At 36.1% G+C, this 22,982-nt stretch overlaps 2 non-coding genes across 2 annotated transcripts; both read left to right on the plus strand.

The window, feature by feature from the left end:
- Nucleotides 1-8,318: 8,318 nt before the first annotated feature.
- On the plus strand, nucleotides 8,319-8,392 carry TRNAP-UGG (transfer RNA proline (anticodon UGG)). The gene has a single exon. It is a non-coding gene; the product is annotated as a tRNA-Pro (tRNA).
- Nucleotides 8,393-8,531: 139 nt separating this feature from the next.
- On the plus strand, nucleotides 8,532-8,605 carry TRNAW-CCA (transfer RNA tryptophan (anticodon CCA)). Its single transcript has one exon. It is a non-coding gene; the product is annotated as a tRNA-Trp (tRNA).
- The last annotated feature ends 14,377 nt before the right edge of the window (nucleotides 8,606-22,982 follow it).

Here is a 22,982-nt window from a genome sequence, read left to right on the forward strand (position 1 = left end):
AAAGTGCATTAACATAAATACGGCAGTAAGCAGAGGCAGTACAAAGGTATGTAAACTATAAAAACGAGTCAAAGTGGATTGGCCCACACTAGCACTTCCGCGTAATAACTCCACTAAAGGCGATCCTATTACCGGAATGGCGTCAGGTACACCTGTCACAATTTTGACTGCCCAATAGCCAATTTGATCCCAAGGCAAAGAATAACCAGTTACACCAAATGATGCAGTCAAAACAGCCAAAACCACACCTGTGACCCAAGTTAATTCGCGGGGTTTTTTAAATCCCCCTGTGAGATACACACGAAATACATGCAGGATCATCATTAAAACCATCATACTTGCTGACCATCGATGAACTGATCGGATTAACCAACCAAAGTTGGCCTCGGTCATTATGTATTGAACCGAGGAAAAAGCCTCTGTAACGGTTGGTCGGTAGTAAAAAGTCATAGCAAAACCGGTAGCGACTTGTACTAGAAAACAAGTAAGTGTAATTCCCCCTAAACAATAAAATATGTTGACATGGGGAGGAACATATTTACTAGTTATATCATCTGCAATTGCCTGAATCTCAAGACGTTCCTCAAACCAATCATATACTTTATTGAGATAGGTAACTAACCCGAGTCCCCCTCTAAGAGCCGTATATGAAAATTTCATCTCGTACGGCTCAAGCAGAAACACAAAAATTTTCAACGAATATTAGAAAAAAGGTTCAAAACTTCATCAGCCACTGAATTGGGTCGATTTGCCTTGAAGATATCAAATAAGAAAAATCCGGAATATCTTCTTTGTGATGATAATGCCAAAAAATCTCAAGTTGGCGCGTCTTTCTTTCTTCCTTTCCCTTATGTTGGTCATTAGAGGCTTCTTGACTTTTCTCTTCCCTATAAAGGATTTGTTTTTTTATGCGTAATATAGAAATTATCTTGTTGAGATCCTATGAATCAGTTCAATTAAAACCTTAGATTCATACTAGAGCCACGATGATTTAGTCTCAAGCTAAACAAAAGGCAAGGGTTCTTCGAATAAGAACCGCTTGATAATCATTTATTGAATCAGTGTAATGACTCGACAAAATCGAGAGAAAAAAAGTTGTCTTTTGGGCAAACAAAATTGGAAGGAAGAAAATTTCTTTTTTATTTTTATTTAAGAACTACTTGAATTTTTCAGTCTGGTTGCGAGGTCTTAATAGTGAGTATGAATCATAGTTCCATTTTTTTTTGATCCACTCTATCTATTTCGTGTTCCAGATACTAGAATAAATAATATCTGACGAATTAGAATCATCTTGATAGAGATAACAGGCCCTTTCTATGTATTATCAATAGGATCAATTCTAACAAGTCACACACTCATATTCCAGAGATACCGAAACAAAAAAATTCCGCGGTCGAACTACCATAATATCTAGAAATGTAGATCTTAAACTAGAAAGGCTTTTTTGGATGGAAAAACTCTGACTTCCTAGTTTTAGTTAGTAGAAACCTAATTGGTTAAAATTCCGTCCAGTAAAACGGAAGAATTATAAATTTCTAAAATGATAGATAGGAATATAGCGAATAAAGCCATTGCGATCCCCATAAAAGGAGTAGTCCCCCAACCCGGGGCGACTTTCCCATATTCCGAATTCAAGGGTTTCAGTAAACTACCTGCACCAGTTCGTTTTGGCCTAGGTTTAGAACTATCTTCAACGGTTTGTGTAGCCATAAATTCTATTTAATCATTGGTGTTGACTTTGTATACTATTCCGTTGTAGTTGTAAATACACGATCTTTTCGTAGATCCATTGTAATCTTGAAATTCTATAAAAATGGAAACAGCAACTTTAGTCGCCATCTCCATATCTGGTTTACTTGTAAGCTTTACTGGGTATGCCTTATATACCGCGTTTGGGCAACCCTCTCAACAATTAAGAGATCCATTCGAAGAACACGGAGACTAATTTAAGTAAGAAGTCTCCCAGATAGGGGGACTTCTTACTTAAATGAAATTATTTTATTCTTTTAGTTGGAGTTGGTGGAACCTTAGGTGGTTCTCGGAAGAAGATAGCGAAAAAAATTATCCCTAAAGTCGAAACTAAAAGGAACGTATAAACCAATGCTTCCATAGATTCGATCCTGGTTTATTTACAATTATAACTTCCACACCTATTCATTTGTCATTTGGGATAATTTCCCATATAAAGAAAGAAAAAGAGTCAAAGAAAGGATGGGAGATGTTTCCCATGTCAAATCAAAAAAGAGAGGTGAAAGATACTATAACAATGTGTATCAAACTGCCTGTTTCCTTGTAGTTGGATCTCCCACTTTTTGGAATGTTCCAAATTCCACTTGAGCATCCAAATCTGGATCAATACCAGCAAAAACATCTCGGAACAATGTTCTAGCGCCATGCCAAATGTGTCCGAAAAAGAAGAGCAAAGCAAAGGTAGCATGACCAAAAGTGAACCAACCCCTTGGACTGCTGCGAAAAACACCATCAGATTTCAAAGTAGCCCGGTCTAATTCAAAAATTTCCCCTAATTGAGAACGCCTCGCATATTTTTTTACAGTAGCAGGATCAGAATAACTTACTCCATTAAGTTCGCCACCATAGAACTCCACCGTTACACCTACTTGTTCAACACTATATTTGGATTCTGCTCTTCTAAAAGGAACGTCTGCTCTAACAATTCCCTCCTCATCTACCAAAACAACCGGAAATGTTTCAAAAAAAGTAGGCATACGGCGTACAAAAAGCTCACGTCCTTCTTTATCTCTAAAGACGGGATGTCCTAACCATCCAACAGCTATTCCATCCCCATTGTCCATTGAGCCTGCTCTGAATAATCCCCCTTTTGCCGGATTATTACCAATATAATCATAAAAGGCTAATTTTTCGGGAATTTTAGACCAAGCTTCTGATAAACTAAGATTTTCGGCTAAACCATTGCTAACTCTTCGATATATTTCTTGCTGAAAGTATCCCTGATCCCACTGATAACGAGTAGGCCCAAATAATTCGATTGGGGTCGTTGCTGACCCATACCACATAGTTCCAGCAACTACGAAAGCTGCAAAAAAAACAGCAGCGATACTACTGGAAAGTACAGTTTCAATATTGCCCATACGTAATCCTTTATATAGACGTTGAGGCGGACGGACACTAAGATGGAATAAGCCCGCTAATATACCCAATGTACCCGCAGCAATATGATGAGAAGCTATTCCCCCCGGAACAAAAGGATCAAAACCTTCTGCACCCCACGCTGGATTTACAGCTTGTACTTTTCCAGTTAGTCCATAAGGATCGGATACCCATATCCCAGGACCATACAAACCCGTTACATGAAATGCCCCAAAGCCAAAGCAAGCCACCCCTGCAAGAAATAAATGAATTCCAAAGATCTTGGGCAAATCCAAAGAGGGTTTTCCCGTCCGCTCATCAGAGAATATTTCTAGGTCCCAATATACCCAATGCCAGATCGCTGCCAAGAAACACAAGCCAGAAAACACAATATGCGTACCTGCCACACCTTCATAACTCCAAATACCCGGATTTGTTACAGTTCCTCCTGAAATACTCCAACCACCCCACGAATCCGTTATTCCTAAACGAGTCATGAAGGGAATTACGAACATACCTTGTCTCCACATTGGATCCAGAACAGGATCAGAGGGATCAAAAACTGCTAATTCGTATAAAGCCATTGAGCCAGCCCAACCAGAAACTAGAGCTGTGTGCATTATATGCACCGCAAGCAATCGACCCGGATCATTCAATACGACAGTATGAACACGATACCAAGGCAAACCCATGGAAATACCCCTTTAGCAAAGAAAAATAGACACGATGTCGCTTTATTTTATCGCATTGAAAAAGACTATCCATATCCTATGTACCTAACCCTTCTAGGGGATTCTGTGTCAGAAAGCGCGAATATTTATTTCATTCCATTAAAAATAAGAAGCCAATTCTGTTCATAAGAAGAAAGAGAAGCAGATCTATTCTATACTCGATAAGTGCCAATATGCAATGGGTAACTTGGCCAATTTGGAAAAAACGAAGAATAGATCGCTACCCCTCTTTGTTTAGCATTCAAATCACCCATTCCCTTTTCTTTATTCAATCTGTCTTACATTCCTTATATGTATAACCTTTCAATCTACGTATTAATAGAATCTATAATATTCATATAGAATAAGAATAAAAATTAAGACAATAAACTGCGGATTCTTTCTTTCTGTTCCATTCTTACGTTTCCATATTAAAGTGTGGTTTTCTTACTTAAATTTAATAATATTAATCTAATATGCCCATTGGTGTTCCAAAAGTACCTTACCGGATTCCTGGAGATGAAGAAGCGACTTGGGTTGACTTATACAATGTTATGTATCGAGAAAGGACACTTTTTTTAGGTCAAGAGATTCGTTGCGAGATCACGAATCATATTACAGGTCTCATGGTATATCTGAGTATAGAAGATGGAATTAGTGATATTTTTTTGTTTATAAACTCCCCAGGCGGGTGGCTAATCTCAGGAATGGCTATTTTTGATACGATGCAAACGGTGACACCAGATATATATACAATATGCCTCGGAATAGCCGCCTCCATGGCGTCCTTCATTCTGCTTGGAGGAGAACCCACCAAGCGTATAGCATTCCCTCACGCGAGGATTATGCTTCACCAACCTGCTAGTGCTTATTATCGGGCAAGGACACCAGAATTTTTACTAGAAGTAGAAGAGTTACACAAAGTTCGCGAAATGATCACAAGGGTTTATGCAGTAAGAACAGGCAAGCCTTTTTGGGTTGTATCCGAAGACATGGAAAGGGATGTTTTTATGTCAGCAGACGAAGCCAAAGCTTATGGACTTGTCGATATTGTAGGGGATGAAATGATTGACAAGCACTGCGATACTGATCCAGTGTGGTTTCCAGAAATGTTTAAGGATTGGTAGTGTCCGGATTTCTTGTAAAGTTATTTCACAGCTAAATTCGTGTTTTCCTCGATTTAATAGAAAATAGAAAGACTTCATGATGAGCAATCATCAGGTTAAGATGGATCTAAACCAATCCATTTTTTTCTATATACATACAACATGCCGACGGTTAAACAACTTATTAGAAACGCAAGACAGCCAATACGAAATGCTCGAAAAACGGCCGCGCTTAAAGGATGCCCTCAGCGTCGAGGAACATGTGCTAGGGTGTATGTGCGACTCGTTCAGATCATGACTTCAAACAAATATAAAAAAAATTGAAGTATCCATGATTAGTACCAATGAATAGGATATAGCTTCTCTATCCTAGATTTCTATGGTATATGGAATTTATGGTTTCCTTTGGTGCAAATCCAATTATCTAAATTGGAAATAAGAAGCAATTCTCCCATTGGTAGCAAATGGTTATCCATTAAGCGGAGGAAATAGTAATAAAAAGAAAAAGGCTTATGCTCCTTTATCTTAAAAGAACGGACTAACAGGGTCAGCTACTTAGCCAACTTTCATAATTAAATACCGTCACTGTATGGATAACTCTTATTGTGAAAAGAGCTATTTACTCTATAATGGATAGGTAGAGCCAAAGAATGTGGACTATACAAGTTCGCAATACCTTTTGATGAAAGAAAGGGCTCCGGTGTATAGAGAGGGCCTCACCGTTTAAAAGGGAACCATAGAAACGATGGAACCCACTATTTTTTTTAGTATTATTAGAATGAATTTGTTATTTCGTATAGAAATAACTGAACGGAGTGGAATAAAAAATCGTGGTTGGGAAGGTTACTATAGCAAAAGCCATTGGAATTAATATTTTATATATCGGAATAATTAGTTTTGTTATTAATGAGAAAAAGGGTGGCTAAAAGAAGAGAAATCATTAGTTATTCATTAAGGTTAATTTGATTCAATGACCAGAGTTCCGCGAGGATATATAGCCCGGAGACGACGAACAAAAATGCGTTCATTTGCCTCAAACTTTAGAGGGGCTCATTTAAGACTTAATCGAATGATTACCCAACAGGTAAAAAGAGCTTTTGTTTCCTCTCATCGAGATAGAGGTAGGCAAAAGAGGGATTTTCGTCGTTTGTGGATCACTCGGATAAACGCAGCAACGCGGGTATATAAAGTATTCGATAGTTATAGTAAATTAATACACAACCTGTACAAGAAGAAATTGATTCTTAATCGTAAAATGCTTGCACAAGTAGCTGTATCAAATCCAAATAATCTTTACACGATTTCCAATAAAATAAAGATCATCAATTAAAGGTATAAATAAAGTAATATACTGGAATAATAAAAGATGAATTCCCGGAGAGGGAACTCCGGGAAGATACAATAAATTAAGATTAAGTGGTAGGAATCAACGAGCTGGATTACTTTCTTTATAATATATATAGGTCTGGCCCTTTCGAATTCGAATAAAACATCAACAATCGGAACTTAAGTTCCGGTTGTTGTTTCTTAAATTTTGGTTGTTGTTTCTTAAGTTTCGATTGGAATTGTACTTTTGCGTTAATTGAGGAATATGTCTATTTTTTCTGGGTCTAGAACCTGTAATTATTGAAATTGACTGGGCTTGAAATTGCTTTTCGTTCTCATAGTTACGAAACGGTAAGAAAGATAAAATACGAGCCTGTTTTATAGCAAGAGTAATTAATCGTTGTTGTTTCAAGGTTAATCTATTTATTCGTCTCGATAATATTTTTCCTTGTTCACTAATAAATCTATTAATTAAACTCATGTTTCTATAATCAATTCGATCTCCCGGGCCAATCCGGGGACGCCTACGAAAAGGTTGTTTAGATTTACGAAAAGGTTGCTTGAATTTACGAAAAGTTTGCTTGGATTTACGAAAGGGTTGCTTGGATTTATTAAAAGTTTGCTTGGATTTACTAAAGGGTTGCTTAGATTTAAGAAAAGGTTGTTTAGATGTATACATGATTTATTCCTTATTTAAAATTTGAAAATTTGAAAATTCACTTCTTTATTTTATTAATTTAGGATCCAGAAGAAGTAGTTTTTCTTTGATCCATATCTTATTTGATTCATATTATAGTATATGAATACCCTCTATACATATGAAATAATATCTACCGGAAATCAGATGAGTTGATTTGTATTTTGTATTCTATACTATGTTTTCTTTATATATTAAATATGAAGTTCTTACTCTTTCTGTTGTTTGGAAAGATCAAACACACGATGTTCCTATTTCTTTATTTCGTGATGAGTCGTATGCTTGCGACAATAACGACAAAATTTTTTGAATTCTAATTGTCCGGGTGTATTGTGGCGATTCTTTTGAGTACTATATCTAGAAATCCCCGTCGATTCCTCATTGGCACCTTTTCGAACACAACTGATGCATTCCAAAATAACTCTGATTCTAACATCTTTTCCCTTGGCCATGAACCTCCTTTTCTTTTTGGATTGACTTAACTTAATTCTTCTACTTATTCTTTTATTCTTCTATTTTGAATCCGAAGAAGAAGAATAAAATTCATTAGAATAATTTTTTTTTATTCTTTAATTAAGTAATAAAAAATAGAGAAATAATTAAAGAATACAATCCTTGTCGAATTAGCAAAGATTTTGGTTCGAAATCCTTTCATTTAATTAGCCAGCCCCGCCTTTTCTATGCTCTGATTTCTGAGGCCTTATTTAGCTTGGGTACCCCTTTAAATTGAATTTCTATTTTCAAAAATGGGGTTTACCAAATTTTTAATGACTCTGAGGTTCAACCCAATCCATCTTTTCTTTCTTTTTCCTTCCGATACTAAAAAAAGATTGAAAAGGATCAAATTTTGTCATATCACGAAGAAATCTATCCCTCCCATAGCAATAACTAGAATTAAAAAAAAGGGAATGACAAAGCATCTGGGAATAAACGATTAATTTCTATCAATAAACCTGCTAAAGCACCAAACCATAGAGTACTTAGCACGGGTGCTACAGAGAGATATGTTTTTATATCCCGCATTGAAAATCCTCCTTCCTTGTTGGAATACATATATGATCATAAACTCTTGCCCAAGATTGTTATGCTATATATAAAATGAACCATATCGACGAAATTTTCCTATCCCTAAAAAAGAAAAAGATGACCCCTTCTTCCTATATATTACCAAGGAAAAGTAATCCTTCTTTTATAGGCGAAATTATATTGGATTTTATATGTATATAATTCCTTAATTATATGAGACCAAAAAGAAGAAATGACACGAGGGTTCTATATATAGATAGAGAAAGAAAGAAGAAGAAAATTATGATGTGGAAAAGAAGACAGGAATTGTGTACAATGGCATTGTACAACAATTTAATTTGGAAAAGGGATGTAGCGCAGCTTGGTAGCGCGTTTGTTTTGGGTACAAAATGTCACAGGTTCAAATCCTGTCATCCCTACCTATTACTTCTTTCTTCTTTATAGGCAGTAGCGACGAGATCAATTAAAGTAAAGTGGGTATAACTTGAATTTGTGGAGACTATACGTACGTGAGATACATTAGGAATAGAAAAAGATTTTCTTTTTGAATGAATGAAAGCGCTCTTAGTTCAGTTCGGTAGAACGCGGGTCTCCAAAACCCGATGTCGTAGGTTCAAATCCTACAGAGCGTGATTCCATCTATTTTATGTCGAAGCAGAGTAAAATAACTTAACAAAATTGAATTGTAACTCCAATTTCAATTTGACCTCCTCTCTGGTCTGGAGGAGGTCAATCAAAAAAAAAAAATGACTCAATCAAAGATCCAACTGATCCCCACGCCTGTATTGCAAATACGCAGTCACGAATAATCCCGCTAAAGTAATAGGAATTAGGCCTAAGACGATTCCAAATAGAAAAACTTCAATCATTTCGATTTGTTCGAGGGGATAAAAAAAGAGGTACGATCTATCCCTAAATAGTACTCTAAATTATCCACGAATCTCAATGACCAAGAAAAGAATTCCTAATTAGTCTGGAAAAGAGTCGTAGAATGCCAGGAATCCCAAAGAAAGATTTTTCTTTTCTGAATTATAATTATTCAGTCAATTCAAATAAGGCGTATCTTGTTCAAGCCAATAAATAGAGCTGGGGTTATAGTTAAAGCAGCCAGTAGAAAACCAAAATAACTAGTTAAAGTAAGCATGAAAGAGTTAAATTCCATTTATTTTTTTTTACTACACTACATATGTTGGTAAAGCATTTACCTAAGTTATGGAAAATTCATAATTCATCAGTTATTTTAGATAATACTAAAAAACAAGATAGAGTAAGATACAGAAGTGTAAAAGAAAGTGGATTCATCAGATGATACATGAGTCCCTAATTCCGAATCAAGAGATTTGTTGTGGAATTTGTCAATTGAGTAAAGTAATAATATTAAGAACTAGATCATCTAACCCCATTGAATGAAAAAAAGAAATTCAATTTTCAGGGAAATTTTTGAATAAGAGATAAATAAACAATTGAATTTGAAAAAAAAAACTTCTTTCTATTTTGGATAATTTCTTTTTCAATAGGACCCTCTTTTTGGAGTGAACGATCGAATATTCCCCTATTCCTTCTTATTTTAACTGATTGTATTCCATATGGAATAAGAGGAGAACAAAAGCATTCCACGACCTGCCAAGGGGCTGTTAAAAAAAAAAAAAAAAGAAAGCTCTTCCTTGAATTTACTTTATTTTTATTCCTTTTTCGAACTCCAACCAAAGTAGATTCGAAGACGAGTCACTTCAATTATCCTTTTAAGTTCTATTCTATCTTCTGTCTTTCCCTATTTCATCTCGTAAAGTTCCGCGCTCGCAGTTTGGTCAAGAAAGTTAGACCTAATCCAACAAACAATACAAGGATGAATTACGAATTATGAAAGGATAGATTTCACATATACTTGTCCTTGTATTGTGTCAGTATGAGAATATCCTTCCTAAATTATTTATCCAAACCTATTGATCATTAACTTAGATTTTCCCAAGATTTTGGCTGCTATTCCGAATTACTCTATTATTCCGAAGCCAATGAAAAGTAAGTAGAACCTACAAAAATGGGGTTTTCTATTGATGCCTTGAATAACATATAGCTTACCTATAGACAAAAAAAAAATAAAAAAGTAATTATGTTTCGGAACCAGGCAAAACCAGATTGCTGTGCCATAGGAAGGATAGCTATACTAATTCGGTATACTCAAAATACACCTTTGGTACAAAATTGACAATCTCACAAGGATGAAATATCAGTAATTTTCTATTTACTGGTCGATCCCATCTTTTACGGAATCAATTCCTTTTTTGAATGTACAAAAATTTTGGGAGTTCAGCATGTCTGGAAGCACGGGAGAACGTTCTTTTGCTGATATTATTACCAGTATTCGATACTGGGTTATTCATAGCATTACTATACCTTCCCTATTCATTGCGGGTTGGTTATTTGTCAGTACGGGTTTAGCTTATGACGTGTTTGGAAGTCCTAGGCCAAACGAGTATTTCACGGAAAGCCGACAAGGAATTCCGTTAATAACCGACCGTTTTGATTCTTTAGAACAACTCGATGAATTTAGTAGATCCTTTTAGGAGGCCCTCAATGACCATAGATCGAACCTATCCTATTTTTACAGTGCGATGGCTGGCTATTCACGGACTAGCTGTACCTACTGTTTTTTTCTTGGGATCAATATCAGCAATGCAGTTCATCCAACGATAAAACAAATTCCAACTATAGAACTATGACACAATCAAACCCGAATGAACAAAATGTTGAATTGAATCGTACCAGTCTATACTGGGGTTTATTACTCATTTTTGTACTTGCTGTTTTATTTTCCAATTACTTCTTCAATTGAGAGAAAGAAAGAGACTAATAAGAATTCTCTTATCCCATTTGGAAGGATACCATCCTTATAACTACCCATGACTGTTTTTGTCTCTAGCATGACCAATTGATAAAATGTGGAGGAAAGTAGGGGAAATGGCCGATACTACTGGAAGAATTCCTCTTTGGCTGATAGGTACTGTAGCTGGTATTGCTGTGATTGGTTTAGTAGGTGTTTTCTTTTATGGTTCATATTCTGGATTGGGTTCATCTCTATAGTAATCGGAGGGACCAGATTGTAAACATGAAAAAGTAGGAGCTTAGCGGGTCCTTACCCCCCTTTATCTGATTAGAGCGGAAAGGACCCGCGGAATTTTTATTTTACTCTTATAACGCGAATTGAATCTATTCGATTCACTCTTATGAAGCAACAAGAAAAAGAGATCACTCGAGGATCCAATATCTTATTCCACGAAGGAAGTATCCTGAAAATCCTTGATTTAGTTTCGAGTAATAAACTAATAAAACCTTAATCAAAACTATTCAACTAGCCTAAAAATAAAAAAACCTTCAATGGAAGAGTTTACTTTTTTTTTGCAAAATTTCTGTAAATTTGAAGTTGAACTTAATTAAACAAGCCAAGCAATTTGCTCACAATCACAAGAAATTTTTCCCCCGCCATATTTTCTTCCCCTCTGTTTGTCCACTACCTCGGCTAAACCTAAGCAAAAGAAAAAGAGGTCCAAGAGACAGACCCGAATAAAGAAGAAATAGTAATCTTTGACGAATTAGGAAGAAAAAGGATTCTTATTTTGATACAAGAAGAATCGGCACAAGAAAAAGGCTTTTTCTTGTGCCGAATAGACGATTAAGAAGACCTGCAATCCCTCCGAAAAAGAAGAAATTTTAATTTGATTGTTCTCGCCTTTGCCTTGGATTCTCTTCTTTTGCATGGGATATAAATAAGGAATTCCAGACATCTCATAAACAAAAAGCAGTCTAAACAAAAAAAGGATTTCCAAAATAGATCATAGATAATTCTAGCAATTGCCAATAAATCGAGGCTTTTTACCAACTTGATGGTAAGAAATCCCGGGACCTAGAAATTCATTTCGTACAATTGAACCTTTTCAAACTGTTTCTTTTTGAGAACCAAAAAAACTTGTGCCAAAATAACGGATGCGAAGAAGAACAAAAGGCCTTGGACACGTAATGGATCCTGAAGCACGATTTCTGCGTCCCCCTGACCAAAACCTCCCACATTAGGATTGCTTGTTAATGGTTGATCAAGCTTGATGGATTCCCCCTCTGAAACAAGAAGTTCTGGTCCGGGAGGTATAATATCAATCACTTGGCGTCCATCTGATGCATCAACTATGGATATTTCATACCCCCCCTTTTCTTTACGTAGTATTTTTCTTACTATACCTGTTGACGTAGCATTATAGACTGTATTGTTACTCTTGCTACCATCAGGATAGATCTGTCCTCTTCCTCGGTTTCCCCCTACATATATGGGATATTTTAAGAAATGAGCATCTTTCTTCGTAGCAGGATCAGGGGAAAGAATGGGAAAGACAATTTCACTATATTTCTTACCGGGAACAGGGCCTATCACAAGAATGTTTTTTTTATCGGGACGATAACTCTGAAAAGCAAGATTTCCTATCTTTTCTTTTAACTCAGGGGAAATACGATCGGGCGGCGCTAATTCGAATCCCTCGGGCAAAATAAGAACAGCACCTACATTCAACCCTCCCTTTTTTCCATTAGCAAGAACTTGTTTCAATTGCATATCATAAGGAATTCGAAGAACTGCTTCAAATACAGTATCGGGAAGCACAGCTTGGGGAACTTCAATATCGACGGGCTTGCTAGCTAAATGGCAATTGGCACATACAATTCGTCCAGTTGCTTCTCGTGGGTTTTCATAACCCTGCTGCGCAAAAATGGGATATGCATTTGAAATAGATGTCCGAGTTATTACGTATATCATGATCGATACAGAAATCGATCGAGTTATCTGTTCCTTTACCCAAGAAAAAGTATTTCTATTTTCCATGTCCAATCGCAGATCCCAGAATTTCTACAATAAATTAGATAGGTAGCTAAGCTAATCTAGTTCCCTATACACGAATCTGTTGTCATTCTACTGCAACAGTTGTACTGCAATGATGAATACCTTAAAGTAGGTATAAATAGAAAGAATTTTGCTAAAATGGAAAAGGGCTTTCTTTCTAAAAAAAGATGCTTGCTAATTTGATTAATATTAATATCGGGAGATCAAATGAATTTATGCTTCACTAATTGAATGATAAATGACTACAAGCGAAGGAGATAGACGATTTAAACAAAAAAAGACCCAAAATTTCAAACATGTATCTAGAATTACTGGAAAACTACAAACAAAAATAGTGAAAATAAGCTCGTTAGGAGCCCATCCAAAATCGTTGTAGACCCAACGAATTACTAGTTCCCAACCACGGGTGGAGTGAAATCCAACAAAAAAATCAGTAACTAAAAGAATAAAAAAAGCTTTTATTGAGTCATTTAAATTATAGAAGAATTCCTGAACCCAAGAATTCAAAATGACAAGTTCCTCTTTACCCAGAAAAAAAGAACCACTTAGAATAGCCAAACAGATTATATTTGTCGAGAAATGCAAAATGGTATGGAGATGATCCTCATTATTTATTTTGACCCATTGTATTATTTCCTTGTGTATTCCTGTAGGAGGTTTTTGTACATGTGTCTTTAGTTTCCCTTTTATCATCTCGTCCAAGAGAGAAAGTTCTTCTAATTCTATGAATCTTTCTAGAATCCTTTTCTCTTGAATATCAGTTAAGAGAGTTTCGGATTGCCTGGTATTCCACCAATTCTTAATCCAAAGTTCCAGACATTTGTTAAATGAGGAAGAGACCCCCCAAGGCAAAAGTACGATAAATACAAGATATAGTAAAGAAGGCAATGCTTTCTTTTTTTTCATTTTTGATCTGTAAATGGAGTTGTTAATGAATATGCTTCATTCGCTGACTCTATTCCATTCCCTGACTCTATATGATGATATTTCTATTTCATGATATTTCTATTTCTTTGAAGCAAAAACTCTATAGGTTTGATACCCTGTATCTATTCTTCTTTTTTGTATATTAGTTATTAGTGGAATTTCAGTGCATTGGGTTCTTTCTTAGATCTAGATGGAATGAAATAGTGAAATAGAATAAAAAAAAAGCCCTTTCGGATGAAAAAGGAAGAATAGTATGCGATATATCTAACTTGGATAAAAAAAAATTAAAAGCAAATTTCTCTTATCCTCGTTTGTTCCTTCCTTTAGATAAATACTTAAAAATCCCCTTACAATAACAAATCCAATTTAGAAGGGACTTCCTCCCTGTGTTGAGAAAACTTTTCTTCTTCCAATTCTTCTTTTCTTCATTCAACTCAGTTCAAAAAAGATACCTCAAAATACTTCAATTGGTACGCGCAAGAAATAGGCCAATTCGGCAGCTTTTTGTTCAATTTCTCGTGGAGTAAAAAATTTATCATCAGTACGAGTCAAGGGAATGATCCCCTGGCCCCGGATTTCCATATAAAGAATACGACGAGGATAAAGACCCTCTTTAACCTGAATTCTAATTGATTGGATATCCCGCATAAGGAATCGAAGGAAGACGCGACGTTTTATTCCAGGGAATCCCCAACGAAAAATGCACACTATTCCCTCTTTTCTATCGAATCGGTCATAACCACTACCTACATTCCACAAAATAGTACACCACAAGTAGGAGCTAATGAATAGGCCTGCGATTCCGTAGAAAGACATCACGACCCCCTGCGGAAAAAAAAGAATTTCTTGAGATGGAAGTATAGATATAATATTCTTACCAAGATAACTGGAAATCCCAACCGATAAGAATCCTAGTGAACCTAGAAAAAGAATACAGGCCCAGAAAAAATTACCCCTTTTTCGAGAACCTTTTAGAAGTTCTACCCATATGTGTTCTGATCGCCAATTCATATTAGATATACTAAATCCAGCAGCGGTCGATTGAAATTGAGAGAATAAGCTAAATAATTTTGACTTTACTTTTTTTGATTCTGAAATCGCCTTCAGCAACTAGTACTCCTGTGAAATAATAGGTTAGATACATTGACTTTCTATTCAAAAAATATTCGTTGATTCAATTAAAATAAATAAAATAAAACTCGCTATACCTGGCTCTGCATATTCATGCATTTATGCTCGTAGCCTATATCCGCATCCATAACCGTTTTTCATTTGTGTGTAGAAAGTGTGTGTAGAAAAAGCCACATACCCTACCATATTATATTACTTACACTAAAAAATACTAGACAATCTTATTTTTTTGCACATAAAGAAATAAAGAAGTCATTGCAATTGCCGGAAATACTAAGCCTACTAAAGGCACGAAAATAGAAGGTAAGTTTAAATCCGTCATGGAATAGGTGTCTCAATTCAAATTTACTATTTCTATCTAGTCGAAAAATATCTTAAGATTCTTATGATATAATTAAGTATATCTATTATAAGGAATATTGACTATTGTATTGTATTTTTTATTTTTAGTTTGAAAAATATTCTGTAAAAAAAATGAAAGGATAATAAGAAAATTCCAAAAAAGGAGAACTAATTAAAAAGATTTTATTTTGATTTTCCCATCCTCATGGCCTTTCTATCTTTCTAATCTAATTTGAAATTGGATTCAAAAGAAAGCGGTTAGAATTTACTTCCTGCATACATACTTCTCTAGAAGCGCATACAATAATGCGTGGTAAAGGCGGAAAAATAGTATATTCAATCAAAATCAAAGGGCAAATTATCTTACCTACTATAGATCCCCTACTACCCTCTTAGACTTTAAAAGGCGATATACCACCCAAAGAAAGGGTATGAAAATGCCGGGTGGAGTTAGCTTTTCGACGAAGACCTGTCCCGTGCAGCGAAGCCCTGTTAGTAAGACCCCCCGCAATAATGGATTATAGAAGAATATTATTCCAAATACTCCTCTGGACGCATATAGTAGCATTGCGATTCCGAATCTTTTTTATTTATGAATATGAACAGAAAAAATTCATTGTATCGTTGGGTCGGAGCGGAGGTTTGGTCCAGAAAAATTAGAAACAAAACGTCTACTCTACCGCATTGAAGTCTATAGCGCTGTATTTCCACGAAAGTATAATTCTTACCATCAGGATACGATCCTTTCTTTTGAACTAAACGTCTCTACGATGGGTCCAGGTTCTATGTCCAATCCCAAATCAAGGATTTCTCGCTCTTGATCGGAGTCATAAACTAAAAAAAAACTACCTTTTTATCCTTTTTCTCAAGGTTATAGAAAACTTCCTTATCTAGTTCTAGCATTTTGAAAAAAAAAAAATGCTTCTTTTTTTACACACAGTTCGAGTCACTTGTTGACTCACGATTACGCCTGTTAAAAGTTTCAAACGTCCTCTTTTTTGAAATTGAAAGAGAGTCCTATAAAAAGGTCTAACTTCCAAACTATGTCTTTTTTCATTCATTCTCCTTTAGTTTTTTTCTCTATCTAGAAGTGGAATAGAATAACCCGGTTGAAGGGTAATGATCATACGTCTGTAATGCATTGTATGGCCCAGAATAGGTCCTATTCTTCTACCTTTTCCAGGTAGTCGATGGCTATTCACAGCTACCACCTTAACACCAAAGAAGAGTTCGACCCAATGCTTTATTTCTGTCTTAGTGAATCCCGATTCGACATTAAAAGTATATTGATTCTTTCCCAATAAACGAAGACTTTTTTCTGTAAATACTGCGTATTTGATTCCATTATCATTATCATATGATAATACTATATTTTATTATTTTATTATTTTATTTGTATTTCTTTATTGTATTATACCTTAATATATATATTCTAGATATATAGAATAGACGAATCTCAATTTGTCAAGTCTCATGATCATATCATGATCTATTTTTATTCGGCTCAATCTTTTTTTTCTAAAAAAGATTGAGCCGAGTTTAATTGCAATCAATTAGAAGAATAAAGAAGAATTACTGCATTTCATAACTGATTTTTTTCTCTTTTTATTTCGTTTCTTTTTTATTTATACCTTCTTTATCTTTAGTTTTATCTAGTTAATCAATAGTATCTACCGGCTCGAACTCGAATTTGATCGCCTTCCATACTTCACAAGCTGCGGCTAGTTCAGGACTCCATTTGCAAGCTGCTCGGATAATTTCATTACCTTCGCGAGCAAGATCGCGCCCTTCGTTACGAGCTTGTACACAGGCTTCTAAAGCCACTCGATTAGCTGCTGCACCAGGTGCATTTCCCCAAGGATGTCCTAAAGTTCCTCCACCAAATTGTAATACAGAATCGTCCCCAAAGATTTCGGTCAGAGCTGGCATATGCCAAACATGAATACCACCTGAAGCTACCGGTATAACACCTGGCATGGATACCCAGTCCTGAGTGAAAAAGATACCGCGAGCACGATCTTTTTCAATAAAATCATCGCGCAATAAATCAACAAAACCTAAAGTCATTTCGCGTTCCCCTTCTAACTTACCTACTACTGTACCGGAGTGGATATGATCTCCCCCAGACATACGCAATGCTTTAGCTAATACACGGAAATGCATACCATGATTTTTCTGTCTATCAATAACTGCATGCATTGCACGGTGAATGTGAAGAAGTAGGCCATTGTCGCGGCAATAATGAGCCAAAGTAGTATTTGCGGTGAATCCCCCAGTTAAGTAGTCATGCATTACAATAGGAACCCCTAATTCTCTTGCAAATACAGCTCTCTTAATCATTTCTTCACATGTACCCGCAGTCGCATTCAAGTAATGCCCCTTGATTTCACCGGTTTCGGCCTGTGATTTATAAATAGCTTCGGCACAAAAGACAAAACGGTCTCTCCAGCGCATAAATGGTTGTGAGTTTACGTTTTCATCATCTTTGGTAAAATCAAGTCCACCACGTAGACACTCATAACACGCTCTACCATAATTTTTTGCGGATAATCCCAATTTTGGTTTAATAGTACATCCCAATAAAGGACGACCGTACTTGTTCAACTTATCTCTTTCAACTTGGATACCATGAGGCGGGCCTTGGAAAGTTTTTGAATAAGTAGGGGGAATTCGTAGATCCTCCAAACGTAGAGCACGTAGGGCTTTGAAACCAAATACGTTACCTACAATGGAAGTAAACATGTTAGTAACGGAACCCTCTTCAAATAGGTCTAATGGATAAGCTACATAACAGATCCATTGGTTGTCTTCCCCAGCAACAGGCTCGATGTGATAGCATCGTCCTTTGTAACGATCAAGACTGGTAAGTCCATCAGTCCAAACAGTTGTCCATGTACCAGTAGAAGATTCGGCAGCTACTGCAGCCCCTGCTTCTTCGGGCGGAACCCCAGGCTGAGGACTTACTCGGAATGCTGCCAAGATATCAGTATCCTTAGTTTCATACTCTGGGGTGTAGTAAGTCAATTTATAATCTTTAACACCAGCTTGAAATCCAACACCTGCTTTAGTTTCTGTTTGTGGTGACATAAGTCCCTCCCTATAACTCTTGAATTAAGAATTCTCACGAATAACAGGGTCTACTCGATGTTAATTAGGCGTAAATGAAACTTTAGCAAAAATCTCGTAAAACAAAAAGGATATTCAATTAATATAATATCAACTCATTAAAGAAAATTGAGGGCATGCTTAGGTTAATGAATATGTTTCATTCATATATAATGCGTACACCCTGTGTATGTTCTATCCTATAGGAATTCCAATATAGGAATTCGATAGGAATTGAGTTGTTGTTATGGTAAGTTAACACGGTTCGTTATTAAACCATGGATTTGATTTACCAAATCCATAATTATTGTATACTCTTTGATAGATATAGCGCAACCCAAATTAATTCCTAATCCTTATTTTACAAGTTCTTAATAGTTCTCTTTTCTTATTTTGAATGCAAATACCTAACTAAATACTAATAAAATTCTTTGTTGACAGCAATCTATGCTTCACAGTAGTATATATTTTGTATATCGAAGTCCTAGATAGGAAAGTAGAGTAGGCACAGATCCTCCACAAAAGGCAAAATGTATATGAAAAAAAAGATTGATTGAACTTTCCAATGGACTCATTCCATGAGTAAACGATTGAATGGGATTCGCTTGGGCAACGAAATCAAGTCCTGGTCCCCTTTTCTCTCTTATTGAATTAACTAATTCATTTCCTTTTTACTTTTGGATTTTTTTTGATTTGATTTGGCATTATTCAACAATAAAAAAAGAAAAATTTCGACAAATTCCTTTTTTTTAATTATGTGATAATTATGAGAACCAATCCTACTACTTCTCCTCCCGGGGTTTCCACAATTGAAGAAAAAAGTACAGGTCGTATCGATCAAATTATTGGACCCGTGCTGGATGTCACTTTTCCCCCAGGCAAGTTACCTTATATTTATAACGCTTTGGTAGTCCAGAGTAGAGACACTGCCGATAAGCAAATTAATGTGACTTGTGAGGTACAACAATTATTAGGAAATAATCGAGTTAGAGCTGTAGCTATGAGTGCTACGGACGGGTTGATGAGAGGAATGGAAGTGATTGACACGGGAGCTCCTCTCAGTGTTCCGGTCGGTGGAGCTACTCTCGGACGAATTTTCAACGTTCTTGGGGAGCCTGTTGACAATTTGGGTCCTGTAGATAGTAGTGCAACGTTCCCTATTCATAGATCTGCGCCTGCCTTTATCGAGTTAGATACGAAATTATCCATCTTTGAAACAGGTATTAAGGTCGTCGATCTTTTAGCTCCTTATCGACGTGGAGGAAAAATAGGACTATTTGGGGGGGCTGGAGTAGGTAAAACAGTACTGATCATGGAATTAATCAATAACATTGCTAAAGCTCATGGGGGCGTATCCGTATTCGGTGGAGTAGGGGAACGGACTCGTGAAGGAAATGATCTTTATATGGAAATGAAGGAATCCGGAGTAATTAATGAAAAAAATATTGAGGAATCAAAGGTAGCTCTAGTCTATGGCCAAATGAATGAACCACCGGGAGCTCGTATGAGAGTTGGTTTAACTGCCCTAACTATGGCGGAATATTTCCGAGATGTTAATAAGCAAGACGTGCTTTTATTTATCGATAATATCTTTCGTTTTGTTCAAGCAGGATCAGAGGTATCCGCTTTATTAGGGAGAATGCCCTCCGCAGTGGGTTATCAACCTACTCTTAGTACAGAAATGGGTTCTTTGCAAGAAAGAATTGCTTCTACTAAAAAGGGATCTATAACTTCGATTCAAGCAGTTTATGTACCTGCAGACGATTTGACCGACCCTGCCCCTGCCACAACATTTGCACATTTGGATGCTACTACCGTACTTTCCAGAGGATTAGCTTCCAAGGGTATTTATCCAGCAGTAGATCCTTTAGATTCAACCTCGACTATGTTACAGCCTCGGATCGTTGGCAACGAACATTATGAAACTGCGCAAAGAGTTAAGGAAACTTTACAACGTTACAAAGAACTTCAGGACATTATCGCAATTCTTGGCTTGGATGAATTATCGGAAGAGGATCGTTTAACTGTAGCAAGAGCAAGAAAAATTGAGCGTTTCTTATCACAACCGTTCTTTGTGGCAGAAGTTTTTACTGGTTCTCCAGGAAAGTATGTTGCTCTTGCGGAAACTATTAGGGGATTTCAACTAATCCTTTCCGGAGAATTAGACGGCCTACCTGAACAGGCTTTTTATTTGGTGGGTAACATCGATGAAGCTAGCACGAAAGCTATAACCTTAGAAGAGGAGAACAAATCGAAGAAATGAAATTAAATCTTTATGTACTGACTCCTAAGCGAATTATTTGGGATTGTGAAGTGAAAGAAATCATTTTATCCACTAATAGTGGCCAAATTGGCGTATTACCAAACCACGCCCCCATTAACACAGCAGTAGATATGGGTCCTTTGAGAATACGCCTCCTCAACGACCAATGGTTAACAGCGATTCTGTGGAGCGGTTTTGCGAGAATAGTTAATAATGAGATCATCATTTTAGGAAATGATGCGGAACTGGGTAGTGATATTGATCCGGAAGAAGCTCAAAAGGCACTTGAAATAGCCGAAGCTAACTTGAGTAAAGCTGAGGGTACGAAAGATTTGGTTGAAGCGAAGCTCGCTCTCAGACGAGCTAGGATACGAATCGAGGCTGTCAATTGGATTCCCCCATCCAATTGAAGACAATCCAGTGGTTTATAGTTGATACAAAGAAAAAGGGAAGAGGGGTAGAAAAAGTTATTAGATAGCGAAGCGAAGTAAGTCCAATGCTATCTAGTAATTTTTCTACCTACTTACCTACTATTGGATTTGAACCAATGACTCCCGCCGTATGAAAGCAATACTCTAACCACTGAGTTAAGTAGGCAATTTATCACCACAAAGGAAGACCCATTACTTCGATCGATTATATATTGAATCCCTTTTCTAAGCAATACCGCTCTGTTATTGGTCTGTTATATACTAAATACTAAACTAAATACTAAACAGATACAGATCAAAGGGGTATCCTCTGGCATTAGAAAATATTCATCTTGACAAGAAATTATCTATATGTTAAGATATCTCTGATAAGGGCTATAGCTCAGTTCGGTAGAGCAACTCGTTTACACGTGCGCCAATGCTTTTCAAAGGAGCTTATTATGCAATGAACATAATCGATCTTATTGCAAAATCAATGTCTTACTTCATAGATTCGAGAGAATAGGAGAACAGTAGCCTGACAAACAGTCGGTTCAGTCCGATTCAGGTGCCAATTCAGGTGCCTAATCAAATAGAACCCTTATGGATTTGCTAGTTGATAAGGTAAATATCCAGCCCACTAAATGCTAGGCGTAATGAGGATAAGGGCCTCCAAAAAACTTCTTTTCGTTCTATGAACTTTAAGGTGTATGAAGTCTCATAGTTAACTCTTGCAGTGGAACGATAGAGACTCCATTTCACTTAGGTTGATTTAATTTAGACCGGAGGCAGACCTAAGTCAAGGTAATCCTCCTTTGAAACACTTTGGTATTGCTCCTAGATAGATCATAATACAAAAAATCAATCAGAGCACAGGGAGCCATCTCATTATCTTTCCGTAAAGAAAAACTATGGTGGACTAACTGATCTTTAAATCAGTTTATGAAAGAGCCCAATGCAAAAAAATGCATGTTGGGTCTTTGAAACAGTTCAAATCATTTCGATAATAATCCGTTTGATCTGTTTTACCGAGAAGGTCTACGGTTCGAATCCGTATAGCCCTAATATGCCCTTTTTTAGATTTTAGGATCTCTATCCTATGTTTTCTTTAGTTTAGTATAGTTTTCATTTTCTCATTAGTATTTGTTTATAGACTGGATAGGCGCCTGCGACATAGAATAGAGATAAAAGCATTACCAAAGGCTCATTCATCGAAAATCAAAATCATACAGACAGGAAAAGAAAAACGAATTTCTATCAAATCAATAGAAGAAAGGATCCTTTCCCTGATTTGAATCCCGTCCTCCTTCAAATAGGATATCTCTAGACTTCCCTATAATAACTGCAATGATTTTATCCATTTTGCGAATTCCTACTTTGTTTTAAGTATATTTATTACTTTGTTTATAGATACATTATGTAAATTGATCAACTTTAAATAGAAAAAATAAAGTAAAGAGTAAATAAGAAAACAGAATATTCTGTCTCATAGTTCTGAAATAGAGTTCTTTATTTTTATTTTATAGTATTACTTCTCATTAATTATACTGCATAGATTAGTCCTACTATCTTAATTAGGTTCTAATTTAGTAGTATTCTCATTTTTATTTAATAGTCTCTTATTATTTTATTATTAAATATTAAATAAAGGATAGAGCTATTCTTTTTTCTAGAGATTCTAGAGAAAGCGAGACAAAGTGAAACGAGAAAGTTTTCTTTATATAAGAATTAGATCTACATACACCATATCTAAATAGAATGGAAATCCAAAAGAAAGGGAGTTGGGATTCCATTGGATGAATCTTTAAAGAAGATGCAGCACAGAGGAAACAAAGGCTAAACTTAAACTAAGCGCTTTTGTTTGAACAAAAAAGATTCTTGTTTCACCGAGGAAAAGAGAGAAGTTCTGGATAAATTGACAATGCTGAATTGAATTGACTAATTTAAGT

The sequence above is a fragment of the Triticum urartu genome, unplaced genomic scaffold (assembly GCF_056163025.1).
Source record: "Triticum urartu cultivar PI428250 unplaced genomic scaffold, HENAU_Tu73 scaffold2, whole genome shotgun sequence".
In the NCBI taxonomy this organism is placed as follows: Eukaryota; Viridiplantae; Streptophyta; class Magnoliopsida; order Poales; family Poaceae; genus Triticum; species Triticum urartu.